We start from the raw sequence: 21,696 nt of genomic DNA, 5'->3' as shown, positions 1-21,696 counted from the left end.
TTGTTGCTCCATTTAGAACTGAAGAAGAGAAAGAATAGTCAGGTAGCTAGTTGGGCTTGAAAGATGAGATCTTTTTCCCAGTGTCACACTTTAGCGAAATCACTTAGACTGGGCTACATCTCATCTGACTCTGATCTAATATTAAGATGTCTAAGTCTGAGCTGATGGCTTTGCACTGCCCTGGCAGCAGAGGTGGAGATGGGGATGTTTCCAGAGGGTCATTCAGTGGATGGGCCTGGAGTGACATGCAACTTCAGTTACTCAAATTAGGGCAGATAAACATTGTGCTTTGTTTCTCTGACTCATAGGATAATGGCACAGAGACGATGGGCGGTAAACATATTTAATACAGAGAGGTACTCAGGGAGCCTGCTGTCGGAGGCAATATCAATATCTCAAATGGATACACAGACCTATTTTGCCAAGACTTTCCCAGACAGGAGAGCACTTCCAGGGGTTCTGGGATTTGGTTTGGTTTATTTTTAGGGTCTGTTTTTTCAAAATATGAGTGAGACATTAATTGAGTGGGAACTTGGGAGAATAAAGCTCCTTTGGTAAAATAATTAATATTGCTTTAATTAATGTTAGGTAATTAATGTTACTTTAATGTTAAGTGGGAGAAAAGAAATTTACTGCTCATGTCCTGATTATGAATTAACCACTTTTGTGGGAACTTTGAAGAAATGTTCACGATTTCATTAATAATATAAGACTGAATCTACTGAGATGTTGTGAACTAACTCACCTGGAAGTAGGGAAAATGAATGAGTAGCACCAGATTTGCACTGATCTGGCTCCTCTTTCTTGTTCATATACCTGATCAATTTACAAAGTTCCCACCCAACAGTCAAAGAAAATTCCTATTAGAGTAGGTGTTATCAGGTTTATAATAACTGAAAGCAGATTACAGTATTCACAGAAAGCTAGGATTTTTATTCTAGATAAATATTAAATAGAAAGTATATAATTTAACATTTCAGTCTGTATACATTTTTATATCGTCATTTTATTACCATTTTTGATATCACCGTGAAGCTGTTCTGAGAAAAACCTTTCTTTCAGATAGAATTCATTTTTCTTCTTGATTTGCATAGTAAGAGGAATAGTTACTTGTATAGAACATGAGTATTCATAGCAACAGATTTCAATTTTGCAAGGAAATTCCAAGTATCTATAAAGAACCTTAATATGATATACTTTAAATTCTGAGGGCACTATCTAGTCTGGAGCACTGTTTAGCAGTTCTGGAAAATAAATTGATAGAAATAAATTAAAAGTTAACTGACTTTTATTTAATTATCATGTTGCTAAAGTTTTAAAATGGTAGATGTCACTTGGAATAGATCCTATTCTCCAGATCCACAAGCAAAATAATCAGTAAAACATATTCGCTTCAATGCTTTCTCTGCATGTAGAAAATACAAATACCGTCTCTGTTCTGCAATGTGTAGCTCCTGATTCTTATGTGTTATAGGTGCTGTTTTCCACGGTGAAAATTAAGAAGAAAATGTTCTCTGTATCCCCAGCTGTTTCAGCCTGCTCCAAAGGGCTGTCTGGATCCAGCATTTTCACACAGATGCAGGCAGTGATAGTCAGATCTGCTGCTCAGTTTTGGGTACAGTCCTGGCTGTCCTCAAGCTGTGATTTTTCTGTATAACAGCACTGTCTTTTATCAACTACAGAGATCCCAGAAGGAGCAAGGGGGGACAAGTGGGACAGGGGGGTGCATACTCAGGATTTCACAGGAATAGCAGCCATTTCTATACTTTCTGTCTTAAAATGGAGACCAGTCAGGGTTTGCTCATTCTACAGAGAGATAATTTTCTGCTTGAGATCCTGCAAATTAATTGCCAAGTGTCTCAGCTATCCCAGGAGAGGCGGTGGAAGGTATATTGATAATACCTGCAGATAGCCAGGAGAGATGAGCAGTTAATGGGATTCACCAAGCCACCTCTCCGACGGGGAAACGTGCTTCTGGTCTTAACTTAAAAATCAAATTCACCCTTTGGAGAAGCTCTCTGGCTTTTCAGGTTAAGAGTTTCTCTGCACACCCAGGATCTCCAGACTTAACTGCATGATTTCTGCACAAAGCAGGGTGACCTAGTCAGGCCTTGTCCCTGTCGCCACTGTGCCAAGTCCTTGAGACAGCCAGTGGAGATCATCCCACTAGGGCTTTATCCCAGCCTAGTCCTGGGGATGTGGATTGGGAAAGGGTGGAGAAGTTCCCTGTGGTGACGATATATGCTGTAAAAGATGGCCTTAAGCATGTATATGTTTCAGGGCTCCCTAAGCGACGTGCAAGGCTGCACCCAGCTGCACTGAACAAAGGGCTGGACTCCAAACCGTGTGCTGCTGCAGCAGGTGGGAGCGCTGCCTCTGTTCCCTATCAGTCCCAGGGATGTATCAATTAAAAGCCGGGAAACTGTTGTCTCATAGGGCTTTACTGGCAAGGCTTTAAAAGTGAATGAAGGAGCATCTCCCATTTTAGCACACCGGTGCCTGTGAAATCTGTGGCCCCTTAAGAATCAGGGTAATTTTGCAGAGCCTCTGCTCTGCTAGGCTGTGGAAGTAATTCCTCACATACATAAACCCTGTCTTGCCAAAGACTCCAGCAGATTTCAATGGCAGGGTCAGGCAACTTGGGACGGTTTAAAGAACAGTGGAAGCATCTGCATGTGCAGGGCTGACAGCCAGAGAACAAGGTAACATGCTAACGTTTGCAGGTTGTGTTCTGCAGTGCAATTCAGTAGAAAGCAACCTGATGGAGTTCAGCAAACTGTGGAGTAAGGAGGTATTGACCATTTGGGTAAATACGTGCAGCTGGGCAGAGAAAACCGTGTAGTAGTGATTTGGGTGAAAATATAAGCTACAGATTCCTTGTTCACAAGTTTTACTCAGAAAAATATATATGAAAGCAAGTTCACTGTCAACAACTATTTCCAGCAGAATGAAAGCCTTAAGTTTAAAGAAATCAGGATTCTTTCTTAAATAACTAAAAAAGGGTTCTTCTCATTTTGATATTTTTATTAATGCTGATGAGATTGGATGTCTGGGGCTGAGAGAGAGGGGTAATAGATACTAGATTGGATCAGCTGAACATACAGAAAGAAATGCTGCAAATCAATTTTCCTTAATACATGGACATGTATACCAGTGCTATAATATTGCCACCCCAAATGAGTGTCTGTAACGCTCAGCAAAGGCTGCGCTTATATGTGTATGTCAATGCCCAAAGTGTTCGATTAAAAAAGAAATGTTACAAGCTCTCATCTGCAAGTGAAAATGAAGGAAAGTCTTTTTCAGGTTTGAAAAGTTCAGTTCTATGAATTTTTAAAATCATCAGTCTTTTCGAACTGTTCTGCACTGTCTGGGAAGAGGGAGTAAAAATGTTCACCATCTCACAGTAAGCTTGTTTACATGAGATATAAGGTTGGTCTTGAAGCCCCAAAGGGCTCAGCTAATCACCTGGACCACATAATAAAACGGCCTCCAAACTGTTATGAGTTCACTCATCACTACTCCACCACGAAAGTAATGGGTACGATTATGTCTTTGTTGGCAGCTGTGGAGGGGGGCATCTTCACTTGGCTCTTGCGCTGTGTTTTGTACTGTGCCAGGTATGATGGGGTCCCCGGGCCACGTTCTCCAAATCCGCTGCCAAGCCTTCCTCTGTGCTTCCAGCCACCTTCCTGCTCTCCTGGCTCTTCCCAGCTTCTGCTTCCAGCTCCAAGGCTGTTGTTAGTCCCAGCTGGGGGACTCCACACCTCATGGACTCCAGCCAGCATGTTTTAATTTCTAAAGCTAGCAGCCGATTCGACACATTTCCTAATTATGATGCACAAAGATGTCACACGAAACAACCCCCGAACTCTGTAAAAGTTTTGCTTTTACAGAAATGACAATGGAAGGGGAAAGACTTTCCAAGAGGCAGCAAAGAGGACGTGGGAAGGAGGCTGACAAGCGAGTTGTGAGGGAGTGGAGTAGGACTGTACACCTGATCTGACTTACACCATGGCTGAGCTGTACAAGACATCCGAATGCCACCTCTTTGTATCAGGCACTCCAGTAGCTGCTTTTGGGATAAGTGTGTGGGGAGGAGGACATTTGAGATGTCTTAGCCTTTTTCCTGCATGGAAAATGAATATACATTGTAAATGTAAGATGCATCTCTGAAGAACCTTGCTAGCTTCTTCCCTAATCATGCTCTTTCACACCAATCCACTCCAGAGACCCCTTTGTATCTCGATCTTCCCTGCCAATGGTCTAAAGACAGGGTATTATACGTATTGCGTAAATAAAGGCACTATTGTTGTTGCATCAGAGAGCACAGGCAGAGGCTCTTCACAGAAAGTTACCTAACTTCATACAAAAGGCCAGAGGGAAAACAGTGGGAAGGAGCCATTTCAGCTAGGCTTAGCCACATCTCCTGTCAAAGAAAGAAAGCATATGTAAGTAAAACTAGTTACAGAAAGAGTACTCTAATATTTGTATAATTTGGAGGTGAAGTTCCTTGGAAAAAGGGGAAACCAACTGGGATGAATGTAGACAAGGAACACAGGTCTATACGAATGCATCTTAATGGACCTCCCCAACAGATAAGTAAGACAATCTGTTTTCTTGCTTAGATACATATTTTCTATGTATATATATAAACATAACCAAGCCTTTATAACTTATCATGCCATGTTTTCCTCATACAATTGCCTACTATTTTTCTACTGAGTTCCTGCCTCCAGCTGCTGCTCTCTTCTCTCCCTGGAAAATATAGATTTGCAATGTCTGAAAGGTCCACATTGACCTAAATAGAATTACTTCCAATCTATGCTGGCATAGATGAAAGGAACGTCTTGTCCTTTTCTGTGCCTATTGTCAGCAAAAAGTCATTCTTTCATGGTTGCTACTATATGTGGATGGGGAGTGTCTGGGATACTGTTGCAGATACAGGGGATTTGAAAGTGAAAGGTTTTTACCAATGTGAATCTAGTCAATCTAATCTATATGAGAAATAGAATACAGATTTTCTTTGCTGATCAAACTTAATTTCATTGGCTAATGAGTCATGTAATTAAAAGCAATGTGTCTGTTTTCGTGTCTGGCCAGACAGCTCCTGGTGGGTGTTGCTGATGCCACCAAATGAAGGGTACTGCTGGGAGCACAAAACCAGTTAGAGAGGAATTGAATATTGATGGCCTCATTGCAAGTCTAGTGCTCTGCACTGTAGACATCTATAGCTTCTTTTTACGACGTACGATCTCAGAGCTGGGCACCTATTCTGACGATAACCTTTAATTTAAGAAGCGTGCTGTCACAAGAGAGTGGAGTGAGTAGGAAATTGCTAAGGATGATTTTCTCTTCCTAAAACAAGAGGTGTTTTACTGTGAAAGAGATGTAAATCACATCAGGGAAATTGGCCAACTAAACTACCAGGAGGTTAGGTCTGGGGAAGGATTAAAGTCAGTCTCTTTATTACATACCTTATGAAGATGCAACACTTGAGATACAGCTATGAAGTTGACAACATCATCTCTCCTGCACCCAGAGCCACAATGAGCTGCTCCTTGGGTCCTTTTTGGAGTGCCGGCTGCCCAGCAGACCAGCTGCCCCAGGATCTGCTAGCCCCCCAGGCGGCTCACTGCCTGCTTGGACAGAAAGTCAGGTCCCAAGGGCAGGTCTTAGGCAACTTTTGTAAGACAAACTGATTTCTCATGGATCCTGCAGTTTCCCTTGCCTCCAACCTGCTGCTGCCAGGGCCATAGAGCAACAAGTGAAAAGTTTGTTTTCTTTGCCCTTAGTCAACAGAGCCCTAAAGGCATATTTTTTACCTTTTTGTGATCTTGCACAGAAGGAGATGACTTGCAAATATGTCCCTCTATGCTCGATTCTATTTCTTTATTTCCGTGACGTTCTGCATTGTGTGTTTGCCAAGTAATTCCAGGTTGTAATTCATCCAAAACAAAGGGGGTTGTGTGGTGTTTATTCTTTAATGATTGGACAGTGGATTAGAGCAGACTTTTGGCAGAGTTCCTTCAAACTTGTTTACATTTCCATCTGTCTCTACATCTTCTTGAGGTTTTTCAGGTTATTGTGCATGTACCTTATTTCATATTCCTAAGAGGAACAGGCATTTTAAAAATAAAAGTAAATTAGATATTTCAGATTTTGAAATTTCTCACTTAAGTATTCCTCAGTGTCTAACAGGCCATTTTTTAGTTGCCTTAGAATTCTGAACACTTTTGTTTCTTCTACAGCTAATTTATTATGCCCTCCTTGAGAAAACCAGATTGCTTGTTTTTTAGCCTTTAAATGCTTTGGTATAGCTTTTAGTCGTTGTCTTGCATTAATGTGGCAGATCTATAGTTAGGGAGACTAAGAAATATTTCACTTTCATGTGTTGGCTTCAACACTTTGAAAAATAGATCTTAGACTTGGTGTTTCATATTCATCTCCGTTTTGCTTTTGAACACGCATGGAAAAGTGGCATGGTAATTTAAGTTGTTTTGGCAGGGAATTTGCTAGTAGCCTTTACTCCTTGAAATGCATTTGGAAATACTTTTTTATTGTTTGAAAAATCTCTTTGCATCATTACAGCCATGTAAATAATTAAATATATATTTTAATGGAAGTTATGAACCGTTATTTTTCCTTGGATGCACATCTGTATGTGCAGTGGGGTGGCGATTGACAGGCTTTTCTTCTGGAAGTTGCCATTCTCCTGGTTGATCTGAATTATGTTTATTGTGTAATAAATTTCTTTTTTTTTACGGTATGAAATGTCCCTTCAGTGTGTTTATACTGCCTTGCAGCAACCTGAGTGTTTTAAATGTCACAGCGAGCAGTTTAGTTCAAGGTATCTATGTGATTTGATCACAGAGTACTTCTCAACTGTTTCTTTTGGGAACAACTGAAACCTAATCTCTGATAGGAATAAAGACATGCTGATAAACAAGATGTATTTTGCTGTTTGAAATTTGGATTTTAGAAATTTTTATGTGTTGAAGTAATGTGGAATTTATTATCTTAGAAATGTGAATGATGTCATTTTTACATACTTTAACTGAAATAGTAGTGTTCTTTGAAACTACCTGTTTGTGAAACTCAGTCTAGCTCTGCTAGCTTAAGAGCGGAGATCAAATTAGGACATCTCAGAAGGCTAACTGTTCACATCAGGTCTATTTAAATGCCATTAAACTGAACAGTCACAAGCAAGTCACTGTTGAAAGTCTTTGGCAAATATATCCAACATACAATACACATATACTCTGTGTTTTGCTCTTTATCCGTGCATATAAAGGTACATCATTTAAAAGAGACACACAGCATATATATCTGTATGGCACTGGCAGAAAAAAAGAGATATGCCTGTTCAGGTATCCTACTGAAAAACAACAGCTTGCTGGTGCCGGCCATCTTCCACAGCTACAGTATCATCAATAAAGTGTCTTTAGCTTGTTTAATGGTCTCAGGGGACAGCCCCACCAGAGTCCATCTATGTGCAAGCAGTTGTCATCAGGAGAGATCCTACCTTCCCATTCCCTACCTCTACCTCATTCTGATGCTGCACACTGGGAGGATGAGGCTGGAAACGAAGGAGCAGAGACAGGTACCAAAGAGATTGGTTGTTTGGATGCAGGTAGGGTGCCACTTGCTTTCAAAGATATGGGAGAAAACCTCTCCAAAATGCAGAAACTTCCTGGTTAAATTTGAACCATGCTGTTGAAGAGAGATGGGGAAGTGCTTGACTGAGTGGACAGATTCACAGTAGATTAATTTATTTTCCTGGGTGCATATGTCTGTCTCTCTATGTATAATAAGAATAGAAATGATGAAGAGCAATGATGTCGTGTCTCATGTTAAAACAATGTAACATCCTAAATCTCTCAAGGCAGGACCACTGCTAACTCTGTAGGTCATTCTGATGGCCACAAGTTTAGAAGAAATATCCTTTAAGAGGAGGAAAAAGGACAAACATTTGGATGCACAGGTTCTTTTCCAGTTCTGAAAAAGAATCAGAAAAAGGTCTCATTTACACCTATTGTTGTTGTTAAGCTGTTTGGGCTGGATTTTTTTCTTTTTATGTATACTATTACCTCCAGAAACTTACTACACAACAAGACATTCAAAGGTGGAAAAACTGGTCCTGGCTATCCAACAGATGAAAAAAACCCAATCAGATCGAAAGCAAATGTGTAGAAAAGAATGGAAAACATAATTTTTTTCCTATGGCAGTGTAGCTCTGGAGCTGGTCCATGTTGTCTAAAGCATAGTAGTGTCCTCTTATTAGCCTCGGGCTTTGGTCAGAAGGGGAACCCATTTTGCAGCTGTTTTGGCTGTTCCCTACTTCACTTCCCTTTAGTATTACAGTTTCCGAGGCAGGCTGGTGAACAGATTGGGCTCTGTGCCCCCCCAGTTTTGCAGTGCCTACATGGCCCCTACACACCCCACCAGTGCCTTCCCATCCCTGGGCAGAGGAACACCAGCTCCTTGGCCAGAGGTGTTCAGTATCCAGGGATATCCGAGCAGGGCTTGTCCCACTGTGCATCACCTCACCTGGCAGCCAGGCTGGAAGAAAAAGAGAGGATTCCATGATTTTCTGCTAGGACTGGCTGTATTCCCCTCGGCTCCTGGCACTCAGGCTGAGAGCAGCATGGGTCTGCGTTATGCTCACAGAGGGAAGGCACAAAGGCTCTTGCCTTCCTTACATGCCATATCAGGCTAATCTCTGTATATTAAACAGGACTTTGTTTAGCAATCCAGGACTATGAAAACAGCCCTTTTGTATGATTTGCATGTGCAAATATCTCACCTGGCTCTAAACCAACACAAAATACCTGTATCTACGTTCCTTTTTTATCTTGCTATTGTTGTCACTGCTGTTATAAGAGCCCACATTTAACATTAATTTAGGATTGTTTCCCTGTACTCATCACTTCCGTCCCTCCATGTACCCAGTCCGTCTAAAACTATTAGATATGAGACAGAAAATCTTAGCACTATTAATGGGTTACCTTTTATTTAAGGTGAAAAATTATTTTCCAAAATAGGTGGAATGCTCACTCTCTTTGATGCCAGCTCAGTATACCACTGAGTATCTTCTTGGCTTATATCTTCACTACTCTGTGGAGGGATTTTGACAACAAACTGTTCGTTTTGGGCAGTTTTTTAACTTGTCACCCTCAGAGATGTTTGAAAGAGACTTTTGATTCACAAAGTTTTATATGTATTTTAGATGATGAAAGGCCAGAATTTTACTTTTATGTTTCAGCAATAAATGTGGAACCCTCTGAACTTTTTTTAAATAGCAAATCTTATTAATTGTAGATGAAGGATTAAAGGAGATTTAAATAAGAGAACATAAAATTATTACATTAGTGGTGGCCCTGGCCGTACCCTCTTTATCTTTTTTTTTTTTTTAATTTTCTGTGCCTGTCCCACAGCATTCTGTTTTCTGATAGCATCATTTCTGACCTCTTCCCAGGGGTTGTTTTACCAGTTCCTGACCATGGCATCCTGAATGTATCCATCAGGGAAATCATACAGAAAATGAATCTGCAGCTGGTTCCCTGCTTCAATGGTTAGATAATACAATCCAGGACAACTTTCTATAATACTTTAAAATGTGAATGCAGAATTCTTTGGCTTAAGAAAATAATGTGAAAACATTTCAGTGGAATCATACATAGCTTTTCATATCCTTAAACAGTTATTGTTTTGAAATACGTATACGTACTATTTAAGCAAGCTGATAAATGGACCTCCAGGGCAAAAGCTTTAGAAATGAGAAGGAATATCCCTGGAGAAAACCAAGCTTTCCTTTAAATCCACTCTTCTTCCTTCCCCAATATCCCACTCTCTTTATTTAGGAAAGTTGTGATATATTCCTTAGTGGATCTGCTACCTTTCTTTATTTTTAATATATTGAATCAATTTTATCTATTGCTTTTCATAACTTTAGAGATGTACTACCAGTCCTTCTGCCATCCCCCACTAAAAAACAAGCAATCAAACAGACTCGTTTTAGGACATAAGTCTTGTCTTTTTAGGGGGGAAATTTAGACTATGTATAGCAACTTCTGTCATGGAAAAGTGAATGATCCCTTGGTTAAGTATTTTATCTCCATAAACAAATGTGGGTTTTTTTTTCTTTGAATGGTATATGAGCAAGTGCTAGTTTGGTATGGTTTTATGTTGGTGGGAAGCCCTCTAGTGTGCAAAAACCTCTGCTTTGAAAGTACTTGCTGGACTCTTGAACAGCAGGAAGGAGAAGGTCTAACGGATGAGCATAGAGTAGAGCATGTTTTCATGTGCCCAAGAATTCTCACTATGGAGCAGTTGTATGGCAGATTTGATCCAATTTCACATGAATGGAGCAATGGCTGGTGTTTCAGAGAGCAGAACAGGGCTCCTGTAGTGAAAACTACTAACCACTTTAACTATATTTTCATGCATGGCCTATTTTATAGTGTAATTTTCCTGAAAGGCTTACAATTTGATTTCTCAGACTCAGAAGATTAGTTTGGTTAGAGTTTTCTTTGAAAACTAATGGACACCTGCAAGCTTTTTTTTTTGTTTTGTTTCATGTGTGAACACATTACGAATAAACCTTGCAAATAAACCCTTAAAACTATTTTTTAAATGTGATAATGAGCAAAAGGCCAGTCTTAACAAGTAGTGATCAATGTGAATAAGTGAACTGCAAAAGACTGAGGAGCTGGTTGCGATGAAGTATCTGGCTGCTGTTCACCTGGGTTCAGAAATTGTCCCTGTGGTGCAGGACTGGATTTGATAGGATGACTGTAATACACGTGCATATACCTGTCTATAAAGCAATGGCTTGGCCTTTCTGGACTGTTCCTGCTTTGTTGTATAGGCTGGTGTGTCCCTGAGTAGCTGCACAGCTAAGCGAGTGGAAAATCTGAACAATATTTGACTATGCGGTGGAGAATGGATACTAAGCCCATGTTTCTGACTATATAAATATTGGAGGAAAAACTGTTATGGACTCACTCTGTTTACAGAATGCCTCTTCCTTTCAGTACAGTCCCTGTTAGTATTTGCTGTGAATTGGATAGTATAAAGAGGTTATTTTGCAGTATATTTTAATCTGTTTCTGAAACAAACTGTCATAAGGGAGCACAATGCAGAAGCTGTCCAGAGATATCAAAAAGACATTTAGCCAACATGATTTTCCAAAAGGAAAACAAAATTGTGTCTTGAATCAGCAGTATATAATCATGAACAGACTCGTTTTCATAATGTCCTTGAAACAAATCTGCCATATGAGATAAAAACATAATGTATAAAGATACTGTGGCAAATGCAATGCAACAAGCTACTTCGGTATAACCTGGATCCAGGAACTGGAGACAACACTAAATAACAGTATTAACATATAAAATGATATTGCTGAGAGAAAGGAAAAGGAATTAAGGAGGACAAGGGAGAGAACATGTCGTCATGTTGTGAATTGAAGTGAGATAGGGAACGGGTGAGACAGATGATACAGGAAGAAGTTTCTTGCAGATGGTGGGAGCATGGAGGAGGAGCGGTGAATGCTCCTGAGAGGACCAGGCATTTCAGAAAAGGGGGCATGGCTGTGCCAGTTTAGTGGAGGGAAGGAGAGCACAACAGCAGAAAATAATTACACGTTCTATTATATTCACATTAAAAAACTGTCTCTGGTGTAATTTTGTGGCATGTCTGTGCATTCATCGATGAAGACTCTGGTTTTAGTTTTGTAGAGGCAGCTGCTCAGGTTCTCAATAGCTGTCCCACATGCGGATTGCCTGCTCACAAAGCACTGCAAATCGTAGAATTTTTTTCTCAAACTATCAGGAAGATAAAAATCTGTGGAGAACATGTTCATTTTAACGAGGTCACAGGTTTGCCAAAAGGACTGTTCTGAGACTTATCTAGCAAGAAATGGTTTCTTTGGTGCAGGTCTTTTTTTCTGCCTCAGACTCCTCCACCTGCTGTCATTTCTTCAGACTGCTTGGATTTCATTACCCACTTCCACAGCGCTGGGTGAAGTGGCTTACCTTTTCTCATGTGGTTCAGGGCACGCAACAAGTTTCTTCAGCTCTGGTTTGGTGGGGCAGCCCATGTGTTTCATACTGCCAGCCTACATAGAATAGTGCAGGAGGACTTGACACAGTAAATCATGTGCAGGAGCAATCTGCCTGCTGCCTGATGCAGCTTCCTCTGGGCTACATTACCCTGACAGCATGGGAGCTCCTCCCCACTAACCAAATGGACGTATCCTAGACAACTAGTCTTTTAGTGACTTGATTAAACTTTGCTCAGGAGTCTGTACATGAAGGCAAAAGTGCCTTTTGGATGACTGAAGTCATTTGTTCTTACTTTGAGGAATCTGTTCCATTCTTCTCCGCTTCCTTCTTCTCAAGAATCATTGAGATGTATGATATCAATGATCGTACAACACAGACACGGTAAGAGTAGCTGCCAGCAGAGATGTCTGTCCTTTCCAAGGTTTCCAGGAATTCTAGAGTGGATACAGTGAAGTAGACCAGTACAATGCAAGGAGACAAGAAATAATGAGACAAAGAAAAGACAATTCAGAGATAGCAAGACAAAGAAAAAAAGAATCAGAGGAAAAGATGACCCCAAAGATAAAGAGGAGGCCACACAACCAGTTTTCTTCATGCGAGAAAAATCTCACTAAAGAGAATTAAAAACTGTAAATGCTTCCTTAACGTGTCTATTCTGCACACACAGCTACAGTGAGTGCTCCAGGGATGTTACATAATCATAACTGGGAGGCTGGGAGGGAGGGTGATCACTCTATTAGAATGTGGCCCACACTGTGAGAAAATAATAATAAATGGATTGCTGCATCTTCAGCTCTTAATTTAATTTAATTTAATTGCATTTAATTAATATGATTTTTTAATCAAGAAGCAAAATCTAATGTGTGATAATAACTCTGCTCTTCAGGACAGCCTGTGAAAATCATGCATCTTGTTTGTAGATAGTACCAAAAGCTGTTTAGCCTGGGGGATAGATGCCTTATATTTCAAGGATATTGAGTTCAAACCCTGTGTAGTTTGTACTTTCATTAAAATTTCTATTAACTTTTTCTATTGATATAGGACTTGTGATTTAATTTTTTTTTTTAGCAGAAATTGATTTATAAGCTAACTTATTTCTCATGTAAGATAGACAAATTAACTGAGAGGCAAAGTAACTGTTCATCAGCTACTGACAATCTTTATGTCATTTCAGTAATTTATTTGTTTATTTCCAATATTCAGGTTTCTTTTAATATATGAACTATTCTTTAAAATATTCAGAAAAGCTAAGATCTGATTCAGATGTTGCTCTGCTTTTATCTTCTCATGCTGTAAACTCCACAACTTCACATTTGTATAAATAAATATATAACAGGCTCCCGTGAGGTGTCCAAAACCTCAACTAAAATGCCGTAATGCTGAACAAATAGCTTCATTTCATACCCTGGAACAGGATGGACTGCAAGTGAAAATTGTCTGCGGTACTTCTGTCTTTTTTCCTTGAACAGAGTGAAATGATAAACCTTTGGAATGCTAATAAAGTCCGTAGGATGGGTTCCGCACTTGCTGCATTTGCTGACACCAAACTGTGAATTTTCATTACCATGGGGCAAATACCAAATCCACATTTGAGAAGTTCTTTTCTGGCTATGTAGAGGACATATTTGGTAGGGACGATTTGGCCCACGGCAGCCACAATACGCTTTAGACTTCTGTTCTATATGTTCCAGTTGCCTGGAGCAAAAAAAATCAACATAGAGTTGTAGGATGTCTTGTCCAAATGACAAGGGTGTTATTAGCATGTTAGAATAATAATAACTAAGAATTCAGTGCTCAGATAGTTCTTCTCATATACTCTGGATAACTTTTTATTATTGTTGATACTTAAAAATGCACTTTTCAGGCTTGATTCTGATTCCATTTGTCACATTGCTGTTTTTCAAGGTCTATTTTTCCTACCCTGATGTATTATTCTCCAGTCTGAAAAGTAATTGCAAGTCCTTGAGGCCCATAAGGGATTTGAATCCTTTGCTGACTAAGGATGCAATTTAAATAAATGCTCATCATTAAGCAGGAATGTAGAAACTTTGCTACACTAGAACCTCAATGTGCTGTAAGTGGAATTTAGTACCATAACACACAAAGATATTTTTCACAAAAGGACCCTTCTTGGAAAGGTCTCACATGAAGAAGAAGAAATGAGTAAGAACAAGGGACTGAACTTTATCAACTATCCTTTCATAATCCTCCTTCTGTTCGTTCACTCTTCTCATCTTTAAAATAAGTGACACAATTACCATTTTATTGCACTGTGAACAAAAAATGGCTAAATTCATCTTGGTTTCTCCAGATGTGGCAGACCAGGGTGTCTGTACCTTCAGAGCACAGGTATGTCTGAGAATCTGCACAGTCAAGGTGACTTTTGGCCACTCATGACCCATTCAGGTTGGAGTTTCCCTCTCCAGGTAAATGCAGCTATGTTTTGTGGTTTGTGCTACCCGTTCATACTAAACATAAACAAAGGAGCTGGGTATTATTATTATTATTATTACTATTATTATTCAGCTTTTCTCCTCCTCCTTGTTTTTTCCTGTTGTCTCTGTGGCTTTCCAGAACTGTCAGAAGAACACTCTACGCCTGGCATCAGGTGAAGCAAACTGCAAGAAAATGTTCTTCTCAACAGTTTTGCTGGAAGATGCCACTTATTGTTCTAAACACAGGAAATGGTGGCTGGGATGCAAAATAGAGGATCCAGCCACACGCTCGTGCACTGTTTCTCTCCCTCACATTTGATCGTTGGCATTGCTCTTTCCTCTTCTTCTTGCAGGCTTTATAAAGCCAGAGAAGAGACAAGGAAGTCCCTCAGTTACAGAGTCTCTGGTTCTTTCCCTCTTTGGCCTTTCGGTAGTGGCTTTTCAAAGAGCTGGCCCCTCCGTGACCACAGTGAAGAAGATTTTTGTATCTCAAGGATGCCTTAGAATTTCAGAAAGCCACTTGTATTGTCCAGCCATTCTTTGTAATTAATTATTACCTTCAGGCTGCCTTATCCAAAACAAAAACAAAACAACAAAAATCCCCCCCAAAAAATATGAGTTTACACTTAAACACAGCCACACATTATATTTATTGCTTCATATAGTAAATTTCTCCTTTCCCACAGGCAACAGACAATTGCCGTGAGAAATACAATATATGTGAGCTGCTAAACTATGCAGGCCATTTAAAGCATTGCATACATCTATAGTGTCACAGTAGCAGTGAGACTGAAATTTGTAACGTAACAATATGCCCTTTATGAAAGTCATCTTCCTAGATCTGGTCATTACACAGGTACTTTCAGATATAAGTTTCATCTTTCCAAAACTTTAAATCCCTTTCAGAGAAGCATGTGAAATTTTGTCTCTGAAAACTGTGGGGCTTATCTACTGCAGTCCTGTGACACATGAGAGAACAGTGCCCCAAGTCTCAGCGTTAGTGATCTCAAAGAATAAACTCCCTTTATATAGTTTCATCTCACTTGGGGCAAACAAGGAAGACAAGAATGTGAGTCTGATGCAGCTGCTATCTCCTGCCTGGAAGTGTCTGTCAATCAGATTGAAAGGAAAGGAGAATGCCCCCCTCTCATAGCAAGACACAAAGAACTGCATATAGTGGGAGCCCACTAAATCAAGATGGTAAAAAGCATCATTTGGAATTAAAATTTGAAACCGCTGGGCACTGGCCTTCTTTGATGTCTCTGATTAATCAATATATCTATGACAAATCAATTAATGATATATTCATGATGAAAGTCAAACAATGAAAACAAGATTCAACTGAAATAAATTAGCCTGCACATATGCATCAGTGAAAAAAATGCTCTGGAATGCTGCAGAACCAGTGCTTGTTATTTTTAATGTATGCTTTCCATTTGCTAGAGGTGGGCTTCCTAGTCCTCAGGTTGGGTGAAGGTGGCAAATGGATGGTGCTGCAGAGAATGCTGAACACATGTGAATGACACATGGGACTGAGTTAAAAATTATCTTTTGTCTCACCAAACAATAAAAAGATGACAGTTTCAGATTCACTCACATCACTGTCTTTTTGCAAATCCACAACATCAAGTCTATCACTGACACAGTGTATAATGTTCCCCATTCCAATGCAGGCAAGCATAACCTACATGGCAGAAAAGGAAGTCTGGAAGCAAGAAATTCCATCCTGATTTCCTTTCTGAAAGTATAATTTCTATTTTTCAGGTTTGAAAGAGTCAGTGAATTCAATGAGCAAATGGATGGGAAATAAAAAATTAAACCTCTCTCTCAATGTCGTGTGCATTCAAAATGAGAAATATCAACCCAATGCAATAAAGCACATGGAAAACAACTGTATTGTTTATATACTAAAAATAAATAAGTTCATTCAATTCTGACTTTCCGAAATCTGACTTGTTATAACTTTCTTCCCATAGGAAGGATTATTTGGTTTTGGTTTTACTTTCCACTGAAACATCAGAAGAGGCAGCTGATCAGTGTGCCTTTGTCTGTGAACTCTCACCATGACTTCAGCTGAGCTAGAAGGTTGATACTTTGCATTTTGTTGCACACAGGTATCCTTTTGGTTTCACACAGTGAAGAAAAATGACCAGAAATACCACCAGACTGCAAAAATGCATAAAATATTTAGCTGGCAATATGTAAGCAGGAGTCACTAATAAGAATGAATTACACTGGTAATCACTTCATCACTTTGCCAAAGGAGAAAGACGTTTACTGTTTTGAAGCTTGTTTTATTTCCCCCTGCTGAAACAATCATTCCTCCATTAATGTACACTGGTCATGACATTGTTGGTTTGTTTGTGTGATTTCCTAGCACTATGGATGTCTGTGAGGCTTTGTCCAAGCATCTTGACACCTCATTTTCTCTGACAGCAATCATTCCTATCACAAATGCCAGTGGAGAATGTTACAATGGAAGAAAGCGAAATTCGGTGCTTTCATAACCACACGTCATTGTTACAGTGATTGAAGGTCAAGCATCCCGAGTACACAGGGTTTTGTATGGCTGCAGCAACAATAACAGTGAGTGGCTGATGCCCAGGAAAACACCTTTTATTGCTTCCTTTTGTGTTACACAGATCCTTGTGTTTTACTGTAAACTATCTTGGCCTGTGGTGAGGTATGTGCCTTCTGAAAATCGATATCATGGTCTTTTCCCCTTTCTCTGTACTGCAGGTCAAACAAAAGGAAGGTGTATTTTCGTGTTTTTTACTTGTTTTTGAGAGAGAGTTCATGTGAAGTGATACAGTGGGTATCAAAGATACCCAAAAGGAAGCTGGTTCCATAAAGTAGAAAAGCATTCAAAAACAGGATGAGTTTTTCATCTATTAAATGCAGAGCTGACTCATGCAATTGAAGAAAGGACCAAAACCCAAGTACTTATTGTAAGAATATCACAAGTTCTCCTCTTTCGCCTGAGGCAACATAGGCATTTCATTACATCAGTGCATCTCATGGTGTTTTGTTTATAACAACACTGCCATATCTCAAGATGATCCCTTCTTGGCTGTAAATCACGCCTCTTCCAGCTTCTGACTCGGATGGCAACTCCTGAGCATGCAAGAGCAACAGACAGGAACCAAAGTGGTTTTGAGCCACATTAATTTGTATTTTTAGTTGCAAATATTGGACAAAGGCTCAGCTTCTTTTCTAATTGAGCCAAATCAGTTTGTCCTCTCCTAGTGCCAAGCCACTCACATGTAGGTCCTTGGTTTTCCATGTTCATAGTGTCTTGGGGAAAGAGGAACATGTTAGGTGCATGGTCCCTCCTTTTGGTCGGAGGTGCTGGGAAACGGACGACTCTAAAAAGCTGCAGAAACTGTGCCCTTTTCTCCTCTGTATTTCTTCCTCAGCTTCTTTGTTCTCATGGTTTTCTGTCACTGGCACCAGCATTTCCACTTTAAATGGTGCTTTAACATTGATATTCCCCTATGTCTGCCATTCTTCCTTGGACTAACATTTGTGTGGCAGATGGTGCAAATGGCCCAGCAAATATTTACTGGATGAATGTTAGAGAAGAAAAGCAAAACAAAGCAAAACAAAACAAAACAAAAACATCCCAGCTGCCAGACTGATGACTTTCTGGCACCATATTGTGTGCCACCAGTCACCAGGATGGAGAAAACACCACAGGAAGATAATTGATGTTGAACTTGCTGGATTTTTCAGAGTATCTTTTGAATCTTGTTTCTTGGAGGATCCCCGGGGGGAGGCACAAGGACAGGAACTTTTCCTCTTCCTTCTCAGAGTCTGCCTTTTTCTCACTGCTTAGGTGAAAAATAAGTATTATGACAGATTAAAATATTCTGCTTTCAAATAAAAAACAGTCATACCTGGTATCAGGATTGTTCTAATTACAGAAAACAGATTGATTTCCTTGCAAATGGAGTCTGCTGAATCTCTCATGGCAAAGTCTGGGATAAATATATTATAGATTTAAACAGTGACAGAATTAGAGAGAGATTATCAATGTCAAGAATAACCTGTTGCTTTTGGAGGCATTTACTTGCTGAGGCTTACCACAAGAAGAGCAGAGCAGTGAAGTACTTGCCCAATGAAGTTGCCTTTTAATTTCCAGGTTCCTCTCAATCACTATTCCTCTATTTTGCCATTTCCTTGGTAGCTGAATTAAGTGGGCATGACCATCTTTGATGGTGAAGGACAATGAAATGCCAGGAAGTCTTCTGGAGAAAAAGCCCTTTCCTCTACCACAGTGATATCCTATATTATATTTAACAGTGCAGAATCAGTGCAAAATATATTACTATCCAAACTGAGGTTATTTTCTAAACCATGTTACATACCCCGTAATTTAAAAAACAGCCTGTTTAGATTCCAAGGGGAAAGAAAAGGAAAACAGGAATAATTAAAACAAAAAATATCTGGGTTGCCATTCTGAAAAGTAGTTCAACGCATGGTCAAAGAAAGATTTGTCTGGAACAAGACACAACGGAGGAAGGCGGAGCATATCTTAAATTGTTGTTCCAAATGGAAGTATGAACCACTTGAAAATCAAATTACACATATTCTACAGTTTATTTTTAATAGTAATTACAGTCTAAGAAATTGTTAATAAAGTCTTTGATTGTACATTTGTTTTAAGGAGAACACATTTTCCTTCTCCCATCAGTCCTTCAAGAAAGATTCAATTTATCTTTAAGCCTAAGAGCAGGAAAGATACAAAGAGAATATACACACAACAAATATCAGGCAAGAGAAGAAAGAAAATTCAGTCTCCTGTAATTGTATTTTACCCATTTATCTTGCACTGTAAACCGTGAACTAAATGAGAATATGCCATGAACCGGAAAAGGGAAAAACAACACAGTCCCGATTAATCTAGTTCATCCAAAGTTCTCTCCTTGATCTCATGGCATTTCAGAAGACAGTGTTTATTAGTTGTCAAAGCTAAAAAAAGGTCATTGCATTCTCAGTGCCAAAAGAGAAGAGGAGGGGTCCTTTACCAGAAAATCAAAGTGACTATAAAATCCTTGCACAAAGGCCATGGAGGGTAGGGCTGTTTTGGGGTCCTGTCTCTGGGAATGCTTTTATGACTTCCAAACAAATCTTGATTTCTGAAGCTCATATGCCCTAACCCAAAACCTGGGGACACCTGAATTTGCATCTGAACTCTGAGATACTCAAAATTGCAACATTAAATATGGGACATTATGAACAGTGACGAAGTTTAGCTACAAATACCATTCCATAACCTAGTGGATCTTCTTCTCCTACTAGGTAGATTCATATAGTCCAGAAAAAGAAGGTATTCTCATACAGAGAACGAAGTTCACAAAGCCATCAATAAGATCGGTCTGTTTAAAGGCACGGATTCATAGACTGGTATGATGAATGCAGATAAGATGGATCAGGGTATTCAAAGTGCTTGAACGCTCTGACTAGCCGAAAGGAAGAAAAAGAAAAAAGGAAAAATTGCGAAAAGCAGTTAGCTTTGAACCTCCTGCCTGTCTACCTGCTTATTATAATAACAAAGCTGGTCACCTTGTTCTGGAGGTTCAGGAGTTCTCATCTTGCACACCAGTAACTCTCCATCTAATCTCAACTTGGCTGAGTTTTCGGCAAACATGTTCAGCTAAAAATTGGTATAATTTACCCAACTTGCCTGTACTGATTTCTATAAAAGAAAATAAAAACCCCCTCAAAGTAATTTGTCGATGTTTTAATCTTCTTCCAGCTGCACACCAAAGAGCTCCTTTCTGCTATCATTTCTGCCATTTCCTCCAGTGATTCCCAAACAGAGGCTAATCTCTCTGAAGCACCTGCAAACTGCCACCTTCTTAAGCCAAAAAATCCACCAAACGATATTGTATATTGAATTTCACTGGCCTGGGGTAGAATATCACCATGTCTTTGTTTCAACTCACTGCTTTTATGTGGTAAATGAAAGAGGTTAAACAAGGAAAGGGAAGATCTGATTTTTGTGCCCAGTTTCCTTTTCTTTTCAGATAAAGGTGGTTTAAAACTACATGCGTTACTAGAAACGGGCATGCTACAGAAGGCTTTAGAGTGTAAGATGCAGGCAAGGAGTCTAGGGTTTTAAATAAACATAATTCATAAGGTTTAGATTTTTTAAGCAAATCTGTCCATCATATCATTAAGGAAGCAGCCATGAGGTCACTGACCTGCTCCTCAGCTGGAAGGGCTTGGCAAAGCTGAGCTGAAGCCTGGGGAAGGGTTCTTTGTTTCCCTGAACGTAGGACTTTCTATATGTATCCCCATACATGGAGGTCTGCATGTCACACACATCTCGAGCACATGTACATAAATTGCCACCTATATAAATATTACAGGAAAGATTAGTCACAGCTTCTGTAACTCAGAGTGACACCTGTCACTCTTATGTCTTGCAGAGGCAGCTCTGTGTTTTCACAGGGCTTATTGCTCTGTCAAAGGGAGCAGAATTTTCTGTGTGGTATTGCTACCTCAAAGTGCACCGCTTTTTGAAAATTTCAGCTGCAACATTCAGCAAATAAGATGTGGTGAGAAGACTCTTTTGCCCATCTTGAAAAAAAGGTTTATCTTGAAAGGAGAGAGGAGAAAGTAATTCAAACGAATGTTAAACCCAAGGATAAGTGGAAAAGTTGCAGGTCCCTACCTATAAAACAGGGTCAGATGATCCTGCTCTTCCTAAGGTATTGTAAAGATTCATTAAAGTTTGTAATGTGTTCAGACAGAGTGAGAAGAGCTGCAGAACAGTCAAGTAGGAAATGAATAATTCTGTCTTTAGAGCCATGCCTGAGCAGAGTGCAGTAAATAAGGCCTGGGGCCAAACGCCAAGCAATAAGGATAAAAGAACATATTGAATAGCTGCTCATTAAGTGAGAACCATCCATCCTGTGCCCTGCTGAAGCAGGTGTCCTGGGGAAAAGTAATAGTATGCAGCCTTGTAATTAAAACTGTATCATAATGCATATTCACCAAGAGGCGAAATTAAGGATGCCCTGAGAAATTCAGCCTGACATTGCCAAACTTTTCAGTGTTGGACCTTGCAACTTTTATGTTCCCTTTGCTATATATATTTTTTTTTTCTTTTACTGTTTTTTGTATTTCAAGAAGTGGATACATATATTAGGAGACAGAAGAATATAGTCTTTCTGGCCACACATACAAAC

Source organism: Caloenas nicobarica, chromosome 1 (assembly GCF_036013445.1).
Source record: "Caloenas nicobarica isolate bCalNic1 chromosome 1, bCalNic1.hap1, whole genome shotgun sequence".
NCBI classification, from domain to species: Eukaryota; Metazoa; Chordata; class Aves; order Columbiformes; family Columbidae; genus Caloenas; species Caloenas nicobarica.
This window is presented reverse-complemented; position numbering follows the sequence as displayed.